This window comes from Podarcis liolepis (genome assembly GCF_965112155.1).
Source record: "Podarcis liolepis genome assembly, chromosome: 5".
Taxonomy (NCBI): domain Eukaryota; kingdom Metazoa; phylum Chordata; class Lepidosauria; order Squamata; family Lacertidae; genus Podarcis; species Podarcis liolepis.
The window spans coordinates 45,278,478-45,296,274 of record NC_139556.1 but is presented as its reverse complement, the minus strand read 5'-3'; the positions used below and the strand labels follow the sequence as shown (position 1 = coordinate 45,296,274).

The 17,797-nt window shown below is 41.0% G+C and overlaps 1 long non-coding RNA gene across 3 annotated transcripts in view; it reads right to left on the bottom strand.

Annotated features, from left to right (window-relative positions):
- Nucleotides 1–17,797, bottom strand: part of LOC310708149 — a 94,530-nt gene that overhangs the window by 32,669 nt on the left and 44,064 nt on the right. Inside the window, exon 3 of one of the 3 annotated variants that reach the window (XR_014526879.1) lies at nucleotides 13,456–13,618. The exons of the other annotated variants lie outside the window; for them this stretch is intronic. This is a non-coding gene — a long non-coding RNA (uncharacterized lncRNA). Of the gene's footprint in view, nucleotides 1–13,455; nucleotides 13,619–17,797 lie in introns of those variants that run through there. 3 annotated transcript variants of the gene reach the window in all.

The window sequence follows — 17,797 nt, the reverse complement described above, 5'->3', positions numbered from 1 at the left end:
AGGCCAAACCTTACGCCAAAGAATAAACGGACATAAATCTGACATCAAGAATCACAGAACAGAGAAACCAGTAGGAGAACACTTCAATCTCCCAGGGCATTCTATACAAGATCTCAAAGTAGCTGTTTTACTACAAAGGAATTTCAGAAATAGACTGGAAAGAGAAGCTGCTGAATTACAACTCATTACCAAACTTAAAACCATGAAAAGACCTGGGCTTAACAAAGACATTGGATTCTTATCTCACTATACATAACTAAACCATTTCTCACCTTCCCACCCCTTGCCTTTTCCTGTAAGACCTATTACAGTCGTTAAGAGTCGTCAACAGGCTCTCCCAGCTATCTGCCTATCTCCCATTCCCACCATCCTTCTGAGTAACACCCCTCCCCACCTTCTCACTATATAGAAGGATCTGGCAACTTCTATTTCAGTGTATCTGAAGAAGTGTGCATGCACACGAAAGCTCATACCAAGAACTAACTTAGTTGGTCTTTAAGGTGCTACTGGAAGGAATTTTTTATTTTGAGGAATCCAGTACTTGAGATTTTAGAGGGTGAATTGTTAGTGACACAAGAAGACCCGTTTTATATAGCTGCCATGTTACATACTCCTGTTGTGTCACGCCAGGCAAGATTGGCCTTACCATTAGGCAGAGTGAGAAGGGGCAGGTGCTGAAGGGCAACAGACCCCCCCCCCCCCGCAACCATCCTGAAGAGTCCCCACATCTCTAGCCATTGGAGAACAAAGCTATATGTGCCACAGGCCTGTCATACTCACACATCCTTTAAAACTAACCTGCTACCCTCAGGTGCATTAAAATGGCAGCCCCAAGCCACAACATTTGTAGGTTAGAATGGTTTTTGTTGCTGCTGGAGCAACCTGGGTCAGTGTAAGGAGATGGGAGGGAAGATGGGGTGAGGCCTTCTGAAGGAATTGGGCTATTGTCAACTGTTGCCAGCCCCTGGCACTGTAACCATGATTAATTCACCATACTGGCAGCTGGCAGAAATTTAAAGTATGCCCAACGAGGCTAAAGATTACCCCTAGGTCTCTTCTGCTTGTTTCACAAAGGAAAATCACTTTATATAATGTAACCTCCTCGTACCTCAAACCTCTCACAGCACCAATCTTTTGCCCACAGTATATCGCACTGACACTTAATATTCAGCTCTAAAAACCTTACCGATATTTTAGAGAAATGAAAAATCCACATTTTAAAACCTACAGCTGCTGTTCATGGCTGAAAAATGATATTCCAGGGACTTAATACAATAAAAAAAAATATTATTAAAGTAAATCTACTGTATTGTGAGATCTTGTATTACATGCAGCACAGCCATAATACATCATATAATTTCATTAATTAAAAAGAAAATCAATTACTAACGCTTACATTATTCTGAAGCCTTGCTGTGTAACCACCACAAATATTCATTTAAGTAACAAGTACCAAATGAAAGAATGCCGTTTATGCTACATTTAGTCCATATGTGTCAAAGACAAATATGAATCATTCTTTCATTTGTTGCTCCAAAAGAATCTTAAGCAAGAACAAATGAAGTAGTATGAAATCAAGAAGACTTTGAAATGCTAACAAAATTGAGTGCTTCCTAGTGTGCTGCTTGGTGGAATTGTAAACAGACCAGTGGGAGAAAACAAAGGTCAAATAAACATGGCTAATATAAAAATGTTCACTCAATAATGTGCTAGACGGGCAACTTGATGCATGCAGCTCTAAAGGTGTGAGCAGCAATACTGACTTGGGTGACATCACAAATCATGTCAATCAATTAATTGTCTGTCATCATGCACTCCATGCTGCCTGGAATCCTATGACATTCCCCAATGTAAGTCAGAGCTGGAAAGGGAGAAGAGCAGCTAGTAACAATAGACCGATAGACTCAGTGGAAGGGTCCAAAGTGGGGGAATGTAGCATCAAATTCACTTTGTCTAAGCCCCCTTCATGCATTACCTGAGAGAGAGGGGTCTATACAATGAGCTGGGAGTCGGTCTGCATCGCTGGCCCTGCCTCTGGCATTGTGCAATGAGGATGCACATCTGAAAAGAAGCCCTTGCTTTTCAGCTGCTCATGCATACAGGTTCCATACTACTAGAATGACCACACAAACGTTGGTGCCAGGCCAGCCCATCTGCACAATGCTGTGGGTGAAGCCAGTAGTGAAAGAGAGAGAGGCCCAGTGGGCAGCTTTCAAAGTCAGGTTGGTTTAGAAATTAAGTTGAGCTATGGCCAATGGGTGTTATTTTCAAAGCTTATCTTGGAAGACAATCTTATGTGAGTTGAGAGGAAGTCACCCATCCCGAATAGAGTCCTGCCCCCCCCCCCATCGCTTTTGATAGGGCATTAGATCACTTCAACAAATTAGTAAATTGTTTGGTATGGTCATCCCAATTACAGTTTGGAAAGCACATAGCATATGGGGGGAGCCAGGTAATGGCAAGTGTCTAGATATTCCAATGATGAGTCATTCCATCAAAGAGTGAAGTCCTGCAGTAATTTCACTATCCTGGCCAACATGTCAAACTGGGTACCTGAATCTACACTGAGTGTCAAAAGACAGATTTTTCATGAGACTTGATTTTGGCTTTGCAGTGTCGTCACAATACCAATCAGTATTTTTTTGTAAGCAAGATTCCCTCCTTTGAAAGTAATCAACTTAGTCAGGTGTCAGAGGAAAATGCTACTTCCTCAGTCAAGGAATTTTGGAATGGGACTGCCCCTCAGCTGAAATAGGATTTTTTTTCCAGTTGTGGACTCGGAAACAGTAGCAAGATGATTTACAGGTAAGCACTTAGTTCTCCCATCTGACTATTCACAGCTCCAATAAGTGACTTGAATTGTGTATGTGTAATGAAATGTCAGCCCATCTCTTTCCCAAGTTACTCTCCTACCCCAATCTCATTACGTTCCTCTTCGTCATATTGAACTGTACTCATCACTAATCTACTTACCTGTATGCCAAACCAAGTAATTTTAAAATGTATTATTCTTTGCTTTTTGTATTGACTCCATCTCCATTTCCACCTCCTCCCCTTCCCCATTTAGTATCATTGGTACGGGACTCATAGTATCCATCCATTCATTTTCCTTCTTTCAAGCCATTGATATTTAAAGTGAATAATGTTGTTCTAACATTGATCTTGTTGCGCTTCACTAACTGCCAGGAATAAACAATATAAGTTTATGGCATTGATTTCATGGATTTCAATTTCCCCCCCAATCATGTTCTTGTTAAGCACCTTGTAAAATGCTTCATGTCACATACTCATCTCCTTTGCTTCATGATCTAAGTGTACCCAATAGGCTTCGCCTTGGGATTCCTCCCCCCCCGCCTTCCCCTAGTGGCTGGCACACTGCTGGTCAATGGAAACAGATCTAACAAAAACATCAACCATAATAGCACATGTAAAGTTGTTCTGCTACATGTGTGCTGCTGTGCTCAACCTGCTGCTATCCAAGCTGTTCCCAATCTTGCAACTTTCCATTGTATATTCAGCATCTTGCAGAGTTCTGAAAAAGTCAAATGCAAAAACAGACTACTTTCTTTAGCAATGTAAGACTAGCTTCTGAAAAGACTACATTTCAACATCAGCTCAGCCAAAGACACTGGTAGAAGTCATGGCTGCATATCCTAATTCAGAATCTTCACTTAAGCATGCCTATTTCTAAGACAATTAGTCTGTGGGTAACATTTTTCTGGGGTCAACGGCCCTATCCTAGAAGAATGCAATTATGGCATGTTCCTTCCAGAGGAAATCATAGGGTAAAGAAAGCAAGTCTTTATGGTAATAGTTTCCTGTAAAGATACTTGCGCATTCCTTTCAACGACAGTGTCTGCATCTTGAGCATTTTTGTCTCCAATATCCTATCATGACATGTGTGTGTGTGTGTGTGTGTGTATGCAATGAATACCAACAAAATGGACTATCCTGAGCAATAAAAGTTGAAAATTCAAAGCAGCTGAAAGGAACTAAAAAAGAAGGTGCCTTCTGAATTTTGGCATATCATCCCAATTTGTGCTTCTGTGTGCCTATGTGATTTGAAAGAGAATGAGTTATGTTTTCTTTTTCCTGCTTAGCTGTTTTCACAGGCCTACCTGGAGTAGAGAATATTTCTGTGAACTGTGTATGCATAACCAAGACTCTTTGAACAAATCTGAATGGGCTTCCTGATGACACTGCATTCAGAGGACAACACAGAAAATGTGTGCACAGAAAATGTAAACCCTAGTAATCTCCTTGCAGCTGAGACTGCCGTACTTTAAATCCCCCATTCATAAATTATGTTGCATTATGAAACCATATTCCAATACCATGTCTTTACAAAACCACCACCACCGCAATAATTTCCATTTCATGTAAATGAAAATGAACATTAGATGCAATGGGTGAAAAAACCCTAAAGACTATCATGCTATTATGTTCATAGATGGCTGTGGATGAGAAGATGAAAATGTATTTTCCGTTACATACAGTATATGAGTGAGTCATCTATGAAAGGTTGTAGCTCAGTAGTACAGCATTTGCTTTGCATGCAGGAAGTCCCAGGTTCCACTCCTGGCATCTCCAAGAAGGGCTGGGAGAGACCCCTGACTGAAAAGCTGGAGACCCTCTGCCAGTCAATGTAACCATTACTGAACTAGATGAAGCAATGATATGACTCAGTATATGGTACCTTCCTATGTTCCTTTAACTCAGCCCCTCCCAAACATCATTATAAGCATGATAATAATCATATGTTTGGAAACACCCTACCAAAACCCTGCATGCATAAATGAGACTGTTGTCCCATGTATTGTTATTACTGTGAAATAAATGCAAGCTCTCAGTTCCATTCACGCCGGTGACTGAATATTTCAGTAATGCCACATCTTCTGCTATTAAGGAAGTTCCTTGTTTTGATCCAGTTAAACAACTGAGTGATGTGCAGCAGGTACTTTACTGAAAAGCATCACAGTGCAACAAATATCTTAGTTCTTCAAAAGGCAATTATGAAACCTTTGTAGGGTTATCTATTTTCCTCGATAAATAACACTTTTCGGGATAAGTTTGATCAGGGACCAAGGGAAGCCACATTTTTTCAGAATGAGGAGACATTAATCTGTTTTCCCTCCAGCTGAGATATTCTCCCCTACTGCAGTTGTTGGCCGGTGGGCCAAAAAATTTAAGCTGACAAAAGAGAAATACAAGTTTGTATGAGCATTGTGGCTCATCCATCTGCAGGATGCATAACCTCACAGCTGTTTAAAAACAGGAGAGGAGAGAATGAAAGTCAACTGAGGAATCAGCAAAACTACTTTTATTGAACGTATGTATGAGTCAACCCCAGCCATTGTGATTAATGTGCATGATACCAGTTTGTATTTCAAAGATTGTGGCTTCTGTTGTAATCTGAGCATTTGAGCATTGACCACATGCATAAGAAATTAAAGATATTGTGAAAAGAGAAACTATTGAAAGATTTGACTATGCTGATGCTTTGATTCTCACACTCATAGGTGGGGCACATTTTTTCTCACCATACATTAGAACAATATGTTCTACTTTTAGGATTGTATGTACGGGTTCACAGAAACACTTTATCCAAAATTAGTGGTAGTTTTCCTGCAGTCATCTCGTGTCTGACATACACTGCACTGAATTTAAAAGTTCCCTTGCTCCAGTGAAGAATGGGAATTAACCCATGTAGTCCTCAGTTATGTGACAGATCCAAGATGCTTTAGGATGAGGTCAACATGCATGATTATCCTGAGGCTGGGTTAACTTAAAGGGACATGAAATCCTTGTATGTGTTGGATCCTTGGCACAATTCATTTCCATGTGGATTCACTGTGAGACCAAGTAAAATAAGCAGACCATGGGGTAACAGAACACTGATTGTGTAAATAACCTCCTAGAGCCAAGGCCAGATATAGTTCCAAATATGCAAATAATACTTTTTATATGCTATAATTGCAACAATTTATTGAGCAAATGCCTATTGAGTCCCAGTGTAAAATTCAACATAACATAATGGTTAATGTTGCTTGTTTCTGTTTAATTCAATCAATTCCCCTGTCTTTTTTCACAACATTTTCAATGAATATGATGATAACCAGGCAACAGCCACAAAAGGCAGCCCAGAAAATATCACTCTACAACCCTATTAATACACTTCTTCTCTGAACCTCTAGTTGGTAGGCCAATGCTTTTCAAACAAAGGTCAGAAGTAAACAAAAAGTACTCAATTCAATCTGCCCGCAATATTTCATGAAGTGGGGATCTTTTATAAATCTTGGCCTAGGCTGAGTTGCAGCCTATCAATAGGCAAAGCAAAACTTGTCTGGCATCAACAGCATATGCTAAAGAGCTGTCTGCACAGCACTGAGGCCAAACTGTCTGCAACACATTTGTTACAGCTCTCCCATCCCAGGGCAGGCTAAAACAAATTTATTAGGCTCAGAACTGTATAAAGCCTTTGCCTGATGTTCTATTGATGTTGGGCATATATAACTTGAATTAATTTAGGGAGAGTCTTATGTGAGGAGAAAGGGCAAGACATTGTTTTTGTTGAATGCAGTTCAGAAAGCAGATGAGAGCTCTCATATACACACACCTTAATGTACAACACACGTACACACACATTACCGCATACTCTGCGGGGGTATAGCACTAGGACTCCTAGATGGCCAGTCTAGAAGTTCAGAGTGACAAGGAGATAGAAGGAGGAATGAGTGATTCTGTGGTATCAGATGAATGATACTGCTCTTCAGAATTTCATGCCTCTCTTCTTGCTTCAAACGATGTATTTTGTCAACGCTCTCCTACACATGGTCAGGGCGTAACACCTGCAAATGGATATGTGCTGATCTTGGGGTATTCTTCCAGACAGAGGTCACATTCACAGAGGCCTGGTTGAGCACTGCTTCCTTTAGTTGAGAAAAGATTGTCAGGCTTTATCATTCTCCAATGATTAATGAAAAAGGAAACTGTATCCAAAAATTATGAAAGGAAAAAGGAAATGTTCGTGGAATTCTCATGGATGGTGCGCAGTGTTCCTGCTGCCCTAACCTTACTTTTGAGATGGTGGAGGGGGCGAGTGTCCTTCTGTTTATACTGCAAATCTGTACACTGCAGCCTCCTCAGGTGCCCAGGGAAAGATGTCAAGAAGTAAAACCTTCCATGGGACTTTTCATATCAGGAAGTGCAGGGAGCCAGGGTGGCTGCAGAGTGCTAGAGAAATAAAAGCTTAGCTGACTTACAATTATATAGTAAACTCAAAATCCTGCACCCACCAAAGTTTTAAAGAAATTCTCAAGTGCAAAAAGAATAAGGCAGGAAAAAATGGAAGCTTCTTTTGCAGCAGAAGGAAACTTTTGAGAAATGGTTTGGCACAGAACTAGTCTCAGACAGAGAACAAATCCAGAAGGGTTATTGACCATGCATTAGAACTAGCCCACACTCAACTCAGAACCATCCTAGCATCTCAAAGGAGAAAGATCCCACCATTTGCCATGGAAAAGGACCATGGGGAGGCAATAACCCCTGAAGCCACTAGCCCCAAGTGATCCACCTACCCCAGGAAGCCACAGAATCAAAGGACTCTATGATCCCTGACACCTACAGCTTGTTCCTCTGCCCACCGTTACCCTGAACACCTAAGGAACAGAGATGGTGACTCGGCTGAGCTGAGGCTCAAAACAGAAGACCCAATTAAAAACTGCCATTTCTGAGTCCTACTCATGAGGATGGGGCAATGACTGAAGCATGCCCAGGGCTCCAGGAAGGAGTGGAACAGAAGGAAAAGCTTTAAAAGCAGTAAACTGCTGCTTCTGCAGCAACAGCTTCTTCTGATTAGTTCCCTGTGCCTGAACTCTTGGCTCTCTTGCTAACTGAGAATACTTTGCCTCAGACCAGCTCCTATTGCTCTTGCTTTGCCAGACATGCCTTGCTGGTATAACAAAGAATCTAACCAAAGCAGTCTCAGGGGCATCTACCCCAACCACTTTCAAATTGATTGGTGGACTTTGTTTGACGTAGTAGGCTACAGGCTAAGCAGATCTGACCCAATCAGCATTGTGGAAAGCATATTCTACTACTCGGCTATGATTCTTTTAGGCTCTATTTTTTTTGCTCCTGATCATTATTTACATCAGGCTACCTCAGACAATACTGCCTGAGGTGCTTCAGAACCTCAGGCCAATATGCCCAAGCTACTTCAGAGCAGCAATACAAAAAGTATGGAGCATTGAAAAAAAGTATTATTATTGTATGTTTTGGTGCGAGAAAAATGGGCTGTTACATTTGCATTTGCAGCGGTTGAATTTCTTGGCATTAAACCTGCAGTGTTAGTTCCTGGTGAATGGCTTAAGACAAAAGGCATTTGCTGTATAAAACAGTATCAAGCTTTTTAAATACAATAAAATGATTTTGCTTTAATTTGATCTCATTTCTTTCTTCTCTGAAACCTTTTTTTTCTTTCAGATAAAAAACCCCAAAACAAACAAAACACCAAATCCCTAATCAAAACATTTTTATTTATTTTTTTGCCCAGTGGAACCTTGCTAATAAAAAGTGGGATAATTGATAGCAGTTTGCAAAAAAATTCCCCTTTAGCATTTGTAGTTGAACTTGTCTATTTTGGCCTGAGGGACCAGGGAAAAGGGAGTGGGTGTTCTTACTGCATTATTCATCTTGCAAAGGAAATGAAATGTACAATACTCTGATGAAGATACTTCTGTCTTTGTGCAGCAACTGAGTTTATTCTGAGCAGTCTTTATAGATTACCAAATATTTAGCAGAACAAATCAGAGCCTGCAAGAATATATTTATATTGCAATTGACAGATAAATCCTGTAGGGGGAGTTTGCTTATTACTCTTCTAGTGGAATTGAATATAGAAAATAACTGTAGCGATGTTTTCATACATACAGTTTCACAGTTTAAACACATTGCAGCATCATGCAAGTCAAAGTTGCAGACATGCAACACACACATATTTTTATAGTTGCAAAATTGATTTCCAATGGGAGAAGGGAGAACTGGAATCTCTTGCTCAGATTCCTAAATTTGACACTACTGCGTAAGCTTAAGATTTATACGATCTGAAGAGAAAGCTTAAGGAAGTTGTGCATCTGTGTCATAGAACTCTTAGCAGCATGCAATGCAACACGACCTGGTTTTCCTCCTCATTCCTTAGCCTTTAAGGTCATAATGAGCCTAGGAGGCTGCCTTATACCAGGTCAGACTATTTGTCCATCTAGCCCAGCATTGCCTACATGTTGACTCCCAAGGTTTACTCTTGGCTGCAGCTCATGGTTAAGAGGAGAGGCTGCAGTACCGAGTGCAAAACGTCTGAGACTGCATTACTGCCAGTGGGGGACTTGCACCAGCTTCCTGATATTGAACCAGAAATGGAAACCACTCTGTCTGGTATTGGTGGGCAAGGGTCTGCAGAACCGAAACCCGTAGAATCAGACTGCACAGAACAGGAGCTAGGATTGAAACTTAGAAAAATGCAATCGTCCTCTTTGTTTTTTGGAGAAAAGTGTGCCTTGTCCTGTTTGGACTTCAAACGGGATGTCTTTTTCATGTATTCAAGCTCTTCCTCCTCCTTCTCCTCCTCCAAACTGTGTGGGCAGAGGGTGGGTCCGATGGGAGGAGGAGAGCAGAAGTTTGGGTGAGACACGGTGGAACAATGAGGAGGACAGCCAAGAGTGAGGGTGAGAGTTATTGTGGGATGTGGGCAAGAGGTGGGGTGGGGATGGGAGGAGTTAGAGAGAGAGAGAGAGAATGTTTTTGTGCAGGGAGGATGGGTTGCAGAGAGAGAGAGGATGAGGTTTGCAGGGAACAGGCCTGCTCTGGTGCTGGCAGAGAGAGGTTTCTTTTTGCCCTTGCAAAGGGGGCAGGTGAGTCGGACTTGGAAAGCGAGTGGGGGCGGGGTTTACAAATGGGCCTGCTCCGGTGGAGAGTGGAAGAGCTTGCAGGGCATGGGCAGTGAGGAAGGACAGGTGACCACAGAGCAAGATCAGAAGGGGGAAAAAATATTCAAGGAGCATATTCAGTGCAACGTCCAGAGCAGAGCAGAGCAGAGCAGCTAAATTTGACACTACTGCGTAAGCTTAAGATTTATACGATCTGAAGAGAAAGCTTAAGGAAGTTGTGCATCTGTGTCATAGAACTCTTAGCAGCATGCAATGCAACACGACCTGGTTTTCCTCCTCATTCCTTAGCCTTTAAGGTCATAATGAGCCTAGGAGGCTGCCTTATACCAGGTCAGACTATTTGTCCATCTAGCCCAGCATTGCCTACATGTTGAAGAGCTTGCAGGGCATGGGCAGTGAGGAAGGACAGGTGACCACAGAGCAAGATCAGAAGGGGGAAAAAATATTCAAGGAGCATATTCAGTGCAACGTCCAGAGCAGAGCAGAGCAGAGCAGCTAAAATGTGAAGGCACTGTAAACCCAATTGCAGTGGTTTGCTTTGAAGTCATTGCTGCACCAGGTAAAGTAATTTTAGCCCCCCAGTCCTCCCCAAACTGTCCCATACTTTGCTCAACCTGTTCTTTATTTTGACCGACCAAAGGTGGCAACCCTGATTCTTTGTAAAGCAAAATATAAATACAGTAAATAAACGTGCAGCTCCCCTTCATGTATGAGAGAAGCATCACCACCTACATTGTTGCAAGAGAAGGGAAAGGGATATCTGGCAACACACTATTCTCGGTGAGATAAGAAAGACTGCTTAGGCCCTGCAAATGTTCAAGTGAAGAATTAATATTACATTGTGGCCATTCAAGCAACCGAAGAGTAGCAGGTGCTAGAAATGGTGACTTAAATTTTCAAAGAGAACATATTTTAAGAACCCTATATTCTTTCCTTAGCTTACAGAAACTAAGCAGCTGGAGATCTGATTACGGGGCCTGGTCTTGGTGCCATTTTATGCAGGATTTCTAATTTTAGTAATATGGGTTTTGTCTAATATAGAGATTTTTCAAGAAATTTTCCTCAATATTATGCATTTTTTTATTACCCACATTCCCACTAGAATATGCATTTTTACTCACTCTCTCCCTATTAAACACTTTTGGGTACTTACTTTTTTTTGTTTGGGAACTATACCACATTTGGAGAAACATGGCAGTATTTGGGTATTGCATTCTTTTGGTGCAAGTAAAGTAGGCTCACCTAAAAATGGAAACTGAACTGCATTTCCCACCCATCCCTATGAACAATATGTGTCCATGCAGCAAGACTCGCTCTGTCTTTTGAAAGAGATGCACTTAATTTGAAGCTTTGTTCTTATTCCAGAGCTCGACAGCCCTACAGAATGAAATATATTTCAGAACAGTGAAGCTCCACAGGATCCCTGATCTTCAATATTATTGTCGGGGATATCTAATGTGGAAACTAGAAATAGTGATGTTAGTAACTGAACTGAAGAGCCTCTCCAGGGGATTTGCAATTTACTTTTCTTTCAACAATGAAAAACAGCTTAGTTAAACTCTCCATGCTTCATGTAACAAGAAACCAAACACTGAAAGTGGAAAGCCAAACAATTGAGAACTTTCCAAACTACACTTACCACATGGAGAAATGTGGTTACTTAACCCTTGACATTCTACAGATATCCAGGCATTGAGCACTTTCCTAAATGCAAATTTAAAATCAGGGGCATGCTCAACTCTAAAAAGAAAGAAAGGAAAAGGAATAGAAGCCAAGAGTTGCTCAAAAGTTATTTCTTAAATTATAGTGTTGTACAATTCACCATTTTAAATGTAAACATGCTTCACCCTAGCATTTTTCTTCCTTTGAACATATTCCTCCATTCTGTCTTTCTACCAAAGTGTTTACATCTACAGAACCACATACCGCAAAAGGACAAACAGAAATAAGGGGAGTACATATCTTAAATGGTTTTTGACATGACCTTGGCCTACCATGAGAACGGAAGTGAAGGTGAAGGAATCTCGATGACCACAGACTAGCTGTCTGTTGGAATATGGGCCAGAAAACTATTTCACTTCCCACATCTATGTAAATGCGGTTGGGCACAGTTCCTACCCAATTACCTCTCCAAAGTCCTCGGACAGAATGTCATTGATGGAACACTGTCATGGTTTGGAACATTCTGCAGTCATCTTTCTATATCATGGTGGGTAACAAATGTTTCCGTTCTTCCTTTCTTCTAGTCACATCAGGCAAGAATAGACATACTAGATATTCTTATAGGATTAACTATGTCATCCCATTGCTTGTCAAAAAGCGCACCTCCACAAGTGCAGCAGCACACAGATTGTAGACTGTCAAGAATTATGTATGCTACACCATAATTTTGCTTGTGACTTTATTGATAAAAGGTTTCCTCTAAATTGCAGTGTGAGAATGTGGTTGCTTTGAGAAGCATCAAGGAATTTAGCAACCTAGCCAGAAGCCACAAAGGAATCTAAAGAACTTACTGTACAGCAATCCCTTCTGGAGTGCTCCCAATACCATCACTTAACGATCTGAACGGAGCATCTTAACCTAATTATTTGCTATCTGATAACATTTTGCCACAAAAATGTTTGCTTGAATGTATCTTATCAAAGGAATGTTTGTGCCTCGGATTAGTCACTGCTTGGTTAAAGATTTGTGTAATCAGCTTAATTCGTTTTAAAAAATACAAATACCTATTACCACTTAATTTGTATAATAGATATTGACTGTGCAATTAAAAATTAGCAGGGCCTATTAAAATCATAAGGTCAAGCAAACGTTCAACAATGCATAGGTTACTTCGCTTATCTTTTGTTTTGAGTTCCTATTATGCAGCACAGACCTTTTGGGTTTGCAGAACAGAAAAAGGTCACAAGTGAAACGAGATGAATATTCTCAACTCATCCCTGGGCAGACATGTACACAGCAATACACTGCCTCTACTAATTCATCACTCTCAGGTTTGAGAGGTGGCAGAGGGTTCATAGAAAGAGAGTGGATTGATGGAGCCCATGAGGTGGGTAGTCCCTTGGGTGGGAATCAAAAGCCACTAAAAGAGCAGTAGGATAAAACCTGTTTCTCCTATCCTTTCATTACACCTCACCAGTGAGCAATGCTGCTGTTTAAGATGTTCAAGGCTGCAAATCATATGAAAACTATTTATATATATCTATATCCTGATACCTTAATGAAGGTTTTTTCCCCTACCCTCCTTAGATTTACAGTGAGAACTTATTGCATGTGGTTATGATTCAATTGTGTTGAACCACTGACCTGCTGAGAGCAGATCTTACCACTATTTATACTGCAAAAGTTCACTGGCCTTAAAAAAATTTATCTATGTGAGTAACAAAAACAGATATTTGGGGACTGGGTTTTAGAATTTCATCAGGCTGATTTAGTCTGCCTAGATTACATTCAATATTATTAAACAGACTACGAAAACTTGAAGAAGTAAACTAACACAACAACTACATACCTTCTGGAATATAATGAGACTGATACCAAATAATGAGGGGATTGTCTTTCAGCTAGCCATTCCCAGTCTCGTCCACTCCAGTTGTTGTTGGGACTATGTGACCCAGCATTCCTCACCACTGGCCATCCTGACTGGGGCTGATGGGAACTGTAGTCCAAAACACCTGGAGGGCACCAAATTGGGGAGGCTTATTGAAGTTAATAGGAATACAGGAAAATGTCTGTGTTCAGTGTGCTTGGAAGGAAAAGTGAGTGGCACACTGAGGTTTCAAGAGAAGCAGCAGAATGTTCATGTTTATGAACATTTCCCATGGTATTTGTAACTCTAAGGTTTTATTGTACCTGCATAGCAATGGTGAGCTAACTATATAGTGGTATTTGACCATCCAAGATCCCAAAATCAATAAGCAATTAAGCCCAGAGGAAAATCACTCTAATAAATTATTGTCTATGGGTTTTATGCGATCCATTTTGGAAAGGCAGACCATGTTTATATGAGCAGAATTCCTTTCTCAATGTTAGAACCTGTGAGTGGGCATACAAGGAGATGATTTGGTTTAATAAGAAAGTGAGCAGGTCTTTCTAAAAGTTTTGTTAAGTTCATTTTGTAGAAATGGTTTAATGTAAGGCTAATGGATGCTCAATTAAATTAAAAGGCAGAAAATAGTGAATTAATAGATGGCAAATAGTGTATTAAAAATGAAATTTCTTTTCACATAACCAATAGACCCTAGAATTCATTTGCAGAGGGCACTTCTAAAATCAAATATCTAATGAACTTAAAAATGTGCCAGACTATACTATATGCTACATAAAATATATATACACTTCTAATGTACAAAGTTCTTTGCCATATTTGGCAAATATTTTATATTCATAACCTTATGAGGTAAATCAATATAATTTCAATTTTAGAGATGATGGATAGAAGCTGATAATGTTGCTGAATCTTGTCTTAATGAGTTAATGGTTGCCTTATAGTGTGTTACTACTGTACCCCACAACCTAAGAGTTAAACCAGATGGGAGGGGTATAAATAACAAAATAACTACTACTACTACTACAATCACCACCAACCTGCAATTATTATTAGCAAGGATGCACGCTTTTTGGGGGCCTCTCTCGATTTTCAGTTTCCAAGTCACCTGGTCTTGTTTCTGAACTGGCAGCTGCAAGTTAGTAATGTGCCACACTTCTGTTTTTGATGTATGGACATGGCTGAGACTGCTGCACACCTATAGTTGGCTGTACTTTTCAGTCTGAAGGATATTTTTCAGTACTGTTGCACTCTGCATATGTACACTGATTGAATCGCAGAGCAAAAAAAAAAAAAAAAAGGAATCCTAATGCTAGCATTAGCCGTGGGCAATGAGGTGACTGGCAGCATGGCAACAGAAGGTAAGGCTTACCGGGCATGGGCCAGATCACTCCCACAGAGATCCTCCGTGGGCTGGACCGGTGCAGTGCAATGTCGGAAATTGTGTCTGCGCATGTCCGCGGTGCCGGAAATTACTTCTGTGCATGCCCAGATGCTGGAAATCGCACCTGCATATAAACGATTTTCAGTGTCTGGGCATGCGCAGAAGCAATTTCTGGAGCCACGGAAGAGAGTCCCCGCACCGCGCTGCTTTAGCGCAGCGCACGAGAACTCGCAGAGCGGGCAGCTTGGTTCAGGGGCAGCTCGTGGGCCTGTTAAACAGCCTCCATGGGTCGCTTCTGGCCCATGGGCCTTAGGTTGCCTACCCCTGGTGTAGAGGAATTCCCATCCTTACTGTTAGGTGCTGATTGATGGGGTGGCAAGTGCCACAGCTAGCTCCATTTACTTGCTTAACTCCTGAGTGGACAGCTGCCCTTGCTGACGTCAGCAGCCTGTATCCTTGCTGTGATTGCCATGCTCCAATGCACACTCACGACAGTGTCTAGGGACACCAGAAAGCGAAAGCAACAAATTTATACAGGGTACTGTTGTGTTTCAGTGCTTGAGTTTGGGATGCAGCTATGTATGTTTATGCCAGAATCCAGGTCTGAAACATAAGGCCCTGTTAGGACTGCCACAGGCCCTCCTTTATGCACCATCACCTTGGAAGGTGGGGCAGTGAGGAGAGCTTCCAGATCTGTTTTGGACTCGGGGGGATCTGATCTAAAAGGGATCTGGGAGGGGGACACACCTGCCCCCAAATATTTTAGACTGAGGCCTCCTGCCTGCAATCTAGAGTGGTTTAACAATAAGTCTCTCTTCACTGGTAACTCTGAGGCTCTGGGAGAGAAATACGGGCCTCCCACCAATTCTCAGCACCTTTAACAAACTGCAGTTCCCGGAACTCTTGGGGGGAAGCCATGATTGCTTAAAGTGGTATCATAGCACTTTAAACGTTTGGTGTGAATGTGGCCTTGGTGAGATTCCTCTCCCCTTTGTGTGTGTGTGTGTGTGTGTGTGTGTGTGTGTGTGTGTGTGTGATTTTTGTTAAGTTCCGTTCCCTTCTCAATTTGGCTTTAGTTCTTTGCTGGAACAAACTGCCTTGTCCTTTTGAATTTAGGTTGATCTGATAGGCCTTGGTAATCTTCTATGTGTTCATTCAAAGCTATGTTTGATTTTTGTTTATATTACAGATTCTCCCACATAGATATCAAGGCAATGAAAACAAGTTTTCCATCCAAAACAATTACAATGAAAAAGCAAGCAAACAAGCATAGGTTTGCAGCAAAACTGCAAAGGAAGTCAACTAAAAGTTTAAAAGAGGAAGAAGAAAGTTAGATTTAATTGATGCCAATTAAGACTCACTCTCCTTTGCAGCAGGAATATGAAGGAATCACACATTAGGTCTAAAGGATATATCCAATTTTGTTCTACCACAAAAGAAGAATGCTTTAATTTTTGGCTTACATGGGTACCCAATGTTTATTCTGAGCTCCTAGATTGGGGGTAAGGATCAAATCCTATTCATCTTGAACTCAGTGGGTAACCTCCCAGTGGTTTCAAAACACAATCTTTGATCCTTCTCACTGGCAAATGAATCTCTTTTACCACACAGACAAAAACACATTTCTCAAACCAAGCCTTCTATCCCTGTCATTTTTGTCCTAGATTGTTTCTAGGACATAAGGGGAGCACATCTTGGCAGAAGAGAACTTCTAATATCTGTGCCATATTTTATAGTACAGCCTTTGCCAACCTAGTGTCCTCTAGATGCTTTTGGACTATAATTCCCATCAGCCCCTCCTTCCATTAGAGCTTATACTCAGGTCTAAAAACTTTTCATGTAAGGGAACTATGAGAAGGGACAGTGTGAAGAAAGTACAGAGTCCTTTAGATTCACTATCATTCAACCTGCATTGCCCAGCAAGACTACAAACTCATACCCTCCAACATTTCTCTGCTGAAAATAGGGACATCCTAGGCAAAAGTGGGGCATTCCAGAATCAAATAAGAAACCAGGATGGTTTCTGTAAATCCATGACTGTCCCTGGAAAATAGAGATACTCAGACGGTCTGCAAGCTAGCCCACCAGAAAGATCTTTTGCACTAGATGCTACCCAATACTCACTGTCTGGTTCCTGCAGCTTATAGCAGTGCAACACTACCTACTTTGTTGCTAAGCCATAATATTTTCCTAGGTAAGGTAGCCATTTTGCTGAATATAAGCAAATACGTGTTGCAGTCAAGATGGTAGAACAGCATTGGGAATGGTAGTGTAATAACAGCAGCTGGAGAAATGGGACTAGGCTGGGGGGGGGGAGGGGACAGATGGGCTTCTCAGAATGATGTTGGGTAGAAGGCAGAACTCTTCCCCCACACCTGAACCAAATACTCTCCTACAGCCAATCCAAAATTAAAATAGTCGTACACAGCCTTGGATCATATATTCAGAGAGACACAAAGCTTACTACCAGGTCTAAGACGTTCACATACAGCATACCCAACACATTGTAATTTTATGTTATTTTAAAAAACCCAAACTTTAGGTGTCCAGCCCAGAATGGATTGGCTATTTATTTTACTCTTTTATTTGTATTGGTATAATATAAAATTCTGAAAATCATGTAGCAGTTTCAGGTTAATTTGTTGTTATATTTGCCAGCTTATTTCATTGCATTATTAAAACATTTAGTACCGTATGTGTCATTAATATTCCAAAATGTAATTAGCATATTTAATCAAAAACAATTAGGAGCAAGCACTGCTTCCCTTTTTAAGTAATAAAATATTTATGGCTGGAATAAACAAAATGAAAGCCAAAAAGCACTTTGAGGTGTTGATTTTGTATGTGCGGAGGGGAGGGGGGTGCGGATAAAAGGGGGAAAGGAAACACATGAGAAAGAAGATAACTTCTAGTGCATAACTG